Below are 6,328 nucleotides of genomic sequence, written 5' to 3'. Positions count from 1 at the left end.
TTATTTGACTCACGGCGTAACAAAGATTTTTCATCGTTCTGGTGATCGGAGTGTGATTGACAGGAATTGGGTGTTTCTGGGCGGAAACTGGCCGTTTTATGGGTGTGTGCGAAAAAACGCTGGCGTTTCTGGGAAAAACGCGGGAGTGTCTGAAGAAACGGAGGAGTGTCTGGGCGAACGCTGGGTGTGTTTGTGACGTCAAACCAGGGTGGTCATTCCGAGTTGTTCGCTCTGTAAATTTCATTGCATCGAAGCGATTTTCCGCTTAGTGCGCATGCGCAATGTCCGCACTGCGACTGCGCCAAGTAAATTTACTATGAAGTTAGTATTTTTACTCACGGCTTTTTCATCGCTCAGGCGATCGTAGTGTGATTGACAGGAAATGGGTGTTCCTGGGCGGAAACAGGCCGTTTTATGGGCGTGTGGGAAAAAACGCTACCGTTTCTGGAAAAAACGCGGGAGGGGCTGGAGAAACGGAGGAGTGTCTGGGCGAACGCTGGGTGTGTTTGTGACGTCAAACCAGGAACGACAAGCACTGAACTGATCGCAGATGCCGAGTAAGTCTGAAGCTACTCTGAAACTGCTAAGAAGTTTGTAATCGCAATATTGCGAATCTTTCGTTCGCAATTTTAAGAAGCTAAGATTCACTCCCAGTAGGCGGCGGCTTAGCGTGTGCAACTCTGCTAAAATCGCCTTGCGAGCGAACAACTCGGAATGACCACCCAGAAACGAAACTGACTGAACTGATCGCAGTTATGGAGTAAGTCTCGAGCTACTCAGAAACTGCTAAGAAATTTCTATTCGCAATTCTGCTACTCTTTTGTTCGCAATTCTGCTAAGCTAAGATTCATTCCCATGGGGCGGCGGCTTAGCTTGTGCAATGCTGCTAAAAGCAGCTAGCGAGCGAACAACTCGGAATGAGGGCCTAAGTGTCTTAATTAGTTTCATGAAATTGATCATTGCCCTAAGAATAATTGCTATCGCTACAAATGTCTATAACGTAGTGATGCATGGTGACAGCAGATGAGCAACACAACTGGGGTCCCGTTTGAGTGAGCAAATAACAGCATGTGTGAATGGTTTTGTTGTTGTGTCTGAATGCACTTGCATGCCTTTAAGAGTAATGGGCCTAACAAGTGCGATCACTTTCGTAGTTCAGAAAAAGTGGGCCATAATTATTCATTTCCATTTATTATCTTTTTTTACATGTACAGTACACACACACACACACACACACACACACACACACACACACACAGTATCTGATTTCCCACAAGGCACGTGAGGCACACCACCACTCACTAGTAGATTCCTCAGTTACCTCCAGTTGGACCATGGTCTCCACTTCCATTCTAACTGTATTCCGCCTAGTCACAGGGATCTGGTAGAACGTTTGCTTCACTACTACCCAGGGAGGAGTGACAATGTCATGTTCAATCAGGGCTGTGTGTCCTGGTAGGGAATAGAACACATTCTTGTTTCATTGTACCATCTCCTCTACCTGACGCTTTTGATCTGTGGACCATTGATCTATGGTAATCTAGAACGTTTCCTCAAATGTCCTCAACAAACCTGGCACCAAATCCTCATCATGCCATGGTATCAAAAAATGCACATGATATATCTGCTCCTCCTTCCTCCTCCCAGCCTGTCGGACCTTACAGTTCACAGGGCCAACTGCCTCTACCATCTCATAGGGCCCCTGCCAATGAGCAAAAAGCTTACTCTCTTGGGTTGGCACTAGAACCAAGACATTACCCCAGGACAGAAGGACATAATTTTTCTTCTGTCAACCTTGTACTTCCTCTTCATGTTGGCACACCAAAGGGCTTATCTTCCCCAACCTCTCGTACATTTGAGAAACAAACTGCACTACGTTGGGTTCTCTAGGCCCCTGTTGTTTCCATTCCTCCTTTAGAATATCCAAAAAGCCAGGGATATTACAAAAAGTAAACATTTGTGCACGCATAAAAGTTGAGCAAGAAAAAAAAGGATGTGGGCTCACTGCAAGGGATTTGACCTTGCAGGAAAAGACTACCTTATACCCAGTTTTGCACCCTGCACCCCCAGACTTTGGCCACCACAGGAAATAAAATCCAAATGCATGCCCCTTACATTATTTGTCATTTTTCATCCTTATAGTAATGCCCCTTACACATTATGCCACACAATGTAATGCCCATTATACATTATTTCTTTCACGATAATGCCCATTACACAATATGCTACTCACCATAATGCCCATTATACAATATGCCACACATTGTAATGCCCCTTACGTATTGCAGCCTCATACTTACCAGGCTGTGAGGCTGCCTCCTATCCCAGGGGCTATTGTTTGTAGCTGCTCTGCCATGCTTTTCCTGCAAGAAAGTTCCTTGCAAGTGGTCCAGACCGTGAAAAAAACGGGACTGTCCCGCCAAAATCAGGACAGATGGAAGGTATGCCAATCTGCCCCTGGTAAGGGTAGGCAGATCTTCTAGGGGAATCAAGTACTTAAATCTGGCTATGTTCCTCAGAAAAATAATGAAGATTTGATCATACTGTAGCAGAACGGGCCCTGCACCTACATATCTTCCAACATGACCTCTCCAGGAGGGACACAATGCTCTGCTTCTGGACTTATCTTTTTATATATGATTGCTGGCACCTGTTTTGAGCAGTTTAATGCATAAGAAAGGTGTTTCAGCACAGGTGTCGGAATCATACAGTAAGAGGGAAGTCCAGGAGCAGAGCATTGTATCCCTCCTGGAGAGGGTCATGTTGGGAGGTATGTATTTAGCACTCTGTGGGCGCACCATCCAGTGACGTGCGGTAGGGTGAGGCAGGTGAGGTAGAGCCTTTCCTGTCATTCTTACGTTTAAACTAGAGTTTTGATTGAATAAAGTATATGAAAAGTACTAATAATTTGTTTGAAATATCTTCTTTGTATTATTCTAATAATTTTTATAGCCAAAACTCTGGAGTAAAAAGTCTATGGCAGGTGAGGCAGTGCCTCACTTGTGTATCTTTTCCGCACATCTCTGATCAAAACTCACCAAATTTCCAAGAGTTTATACTGCTGCACCTGTGTATTATGCCCACATGTCTATGCTGCTGCACCTGTGTATTATGCCCACATGTACCCTTTGGCTTATATATTGCATGGAAATCCGGCTCTGGGGTTAGCCAGTGCCTCCTGAGCCATTTATCTCACCGCACGTCCCTGATCCATACTGATTGGCCGCCACAGCTGCAGCGCTGACCAATGCAGTGTACAGTATATTAGTAGCGTTGCACCGCGGCTCCTTCCCTGACGGAGGCAATGCTGCTAATATACATTACAGGCACAGCAGGCTGTCTGTGAGTTTCTCTCTCTTCCCCCTCCTCCTACTCTCCTGCACTGTACAGCCTGTGCGACTTTCAGGTACTGGAGAGGAGATGGCTGCTGCTGCTGCTGCACAGCCCGTGAAGTAAGTTTGTATCTCCCTCTCCCTCCCTCCCTTCCTTCCTTCCTTCCTTCCTTCCCCCCTCCCCTCGTACAGACATCTATTTAACTAACCAAATGCCAAATGACTGTCCAATGCAGTCAAATTGCAAATGTCTCAATATTGCTTATAAAGTACTGTAGGTATGTGCTGCAATATTTTTTTTAAATGTCAAATAAATAACACTTTGGGGTATATTTACTAAGCTCCCGATTTTGACCGAGATGCCGTTTTTTCTTCAAAGTGTCATCTCGGTTAATCTCGGTCATTTACTAAACACTAATCACGGCAGTGATGAGGGCATTCGTAATTTTTTGCAAGTTCAGGTAAAAAATTACGAATGAATACACCATCGGTCAAAACGCGGCTGTTTAAGTATGAATCTCGGTCATTTACTAAGAAGTGCAAAGCCAAAAAAGAACAAACACTGCCGTGAAAAATTACAACTCGTAAAAAAGTGCTAAAAAAAAACAGACCTTTTTTTTTTATTCGTGATTGGATAGGCATGCACGGATCCATGAGATCCGTGCATGTATATCAGTGGGAAGGGGTGGGAAAGTGCTTATTTTTTCAAAAAAAATTGCGTGGGGTCCCCCCTCCTAAGCATAACCAGCCTCGGGCTCTTTGAGCCGATCCTGGTTGCAGAAATATGGTGAAAAAAATGACAGGGGTTCCCCCATATTTAAGCAACCAGCATCGGGCTCTGCGCCTGGTCCTGGTCCCAAAAATACGGGGGGAAAAAAGAGTAGGGGTCCCCCGTATTTTTAAAACCAGCACCGGGCTCCACTAGCTGGACAGATAATGCCACAGCCGGGGGTCACTTTTATACAGCGCCCTGCGGCCGTGGCATCAAAAATCCAACTAGTCACCCCTGGCCGGGGTACCCTGGGGGAGTGGGAACCCCTTCAATCAAGGGGTCCCCCCCCCCCAGCCACCCAAGGGCCAGGGGTGAAGCCCGAGGCTGTCCCCCCCCATCCAATGGGCTGCGGATGGGAGGGCTGATAGCCTTTGTTGTAAAATAAAAGATATTGTTTTTAGTAGCAGTACTACAAGTCCCAGCAAGCCTCCCCCGCATGCTGGTACTTGGAGAACCACAAGTACCAGCATGCGGCGGAAAAACGGGCCCGCTGGTACCTGTAGTACTACCACTAAAAAAATACCCAAAAAAACACAAGACACACACACCGTGAAAGTATAATTTTATTACATACATACACACATACATACATACTTACCTTATGTTCCCACGCAGGTCGGTCCTCTTCTCCAGTAGAATCCAAGGGGTACCTGTTGAATAAATTCTACTCACGAGATCCAGGGGTCCAGGCTCCTCGGCAAATCCAGGGATAATCCACGTACTTGAATAAAACAAAAAAACGGTTGCCCGACCACGAACTGAAAGGTGACCCATGTTTGCACATGGGTCACCTTCCCACGAATGCCAGAAACCCACTTTGCCTTCTGGCTAAGTGGGTTTCTTCAGCCAATCAGGGAGTGCCACGTTGTAGCACCCTCCTGATCGGCTGTGTGCTCTTGTCCTCACTGACAGGCAGCACACGGCAGTGTTACAATGTAGCGCCTATGCGCTACATTGTAACCAATGGTGGGAACTTTCTGCCCTGCGGTTGACCTAAAGTGACGTCACCGCTGAGCAGAAAGTTCCCACCATTGGTTACAATGTAGCGCATAGGCGCAACATTGTAACACTGCCGCGTGCTGCCTGTCAGTGAGGACAGCAGCACACAGCTGATCAGGAGAGTGCTACAACGTGGCACTCCCTGATTGGCTGAAGAAACCCACTTAGCCAGAAGGCAAAGTGGGTTTCTGGCATTCGTGGGAAGGTGACCCATGTGCAAACATGGGTCACCTTTCAGTTCGTGGTCGGGCAACCGTTTTTTTGTTTTATTCAAGTACGTGGATTATCCCTGGATTTGCCGAGGAGCCTGGACCCCTGGATCTCGTGAGTAGAATTTATTCAACAGGTACCCCTTGGATTCTACTGGAGAAGAGGACCGACCTGCGTGGGAACATAAGGTAAGTATGTATGTATGTGTGTATGTATGTAATAAAATTATACTTTCACGGTGTGTGTGTCTTGTGTTTTTTTGGGTATTTTTTTAGTGGTAGTACTACAGGTACCAGCGGGCCCGTTTTTCCGCCGCATGCTGGTACTTGTGGTTCTCCAAGTACCAGCATGCGGGGGAGGCTTGCTGGGACTTGTAGTACTGCTACTAAAAACAATATCTTTTATTTTACAACAAAGGCTATCAGCCCCCCCATCCGCAGCCCATTGGATGGGGGGGGACAGCCTCGGGCTTCACCCCTGGCCCTTGGGTGGCTGGGGGGGGGGGGACCCCTTGATTGAAGGGGTCCCCACTCCCCCATGGTACCCCGGCCAGGGGTGACTAGTTGGATTTTTGATGCCACGGCCGCAGGGCACTATATAAAAGTGACCCCCGGCTGTGGCATTATCTGTCCAGCTAGTGGAGCCCGGTGCTGGTTTTAAAAATACGGGGGACCCCTACTCTTTTTGTCCCCCGTATTTTTGGAACCAGGACCAGGCGCAGAGCCCGATGCTGGTTGCTTAAATATGGGGGAACCCCTGTCATTTTTTTCCCATATTTCTGCAACCAGGATCGGCTCAAAGAGCCCGAGGCTGGTTATGCTTAGGAGGGGGGACCCCACGCATTTTTTGGGGGGATTTTACATTGTTTAATTAAAAATAAAAAAAAAAAAGAACCCCAGCACGGATCACACAGATCCGGCCGAGATTGATTGTAAAAAAAAACGGCAGTGTTTTGCTAATCACTGCCGTAAAATTAGGAAAAAAAAAACGAATGACATCGACATCGGAAGAAAAG

The sequence above is a fragment of the Pseudophryne corroboree genome, chromosome 10, assembly GCF_028390025.1.
Source record: "Pseudophryne corroboree isolate aPseCor3 chromosome 10, aPseCor3.hap2, whole genome shotgun sequence".
NCBI lineage: Eukaryota > Metazoa > Chordata > Amphibia > Anura > Myobatrachidae > Pseudophryne > Pseudophryne corroboree.
Note: the sequence above shows the minus strand (reverse complement) of the source record.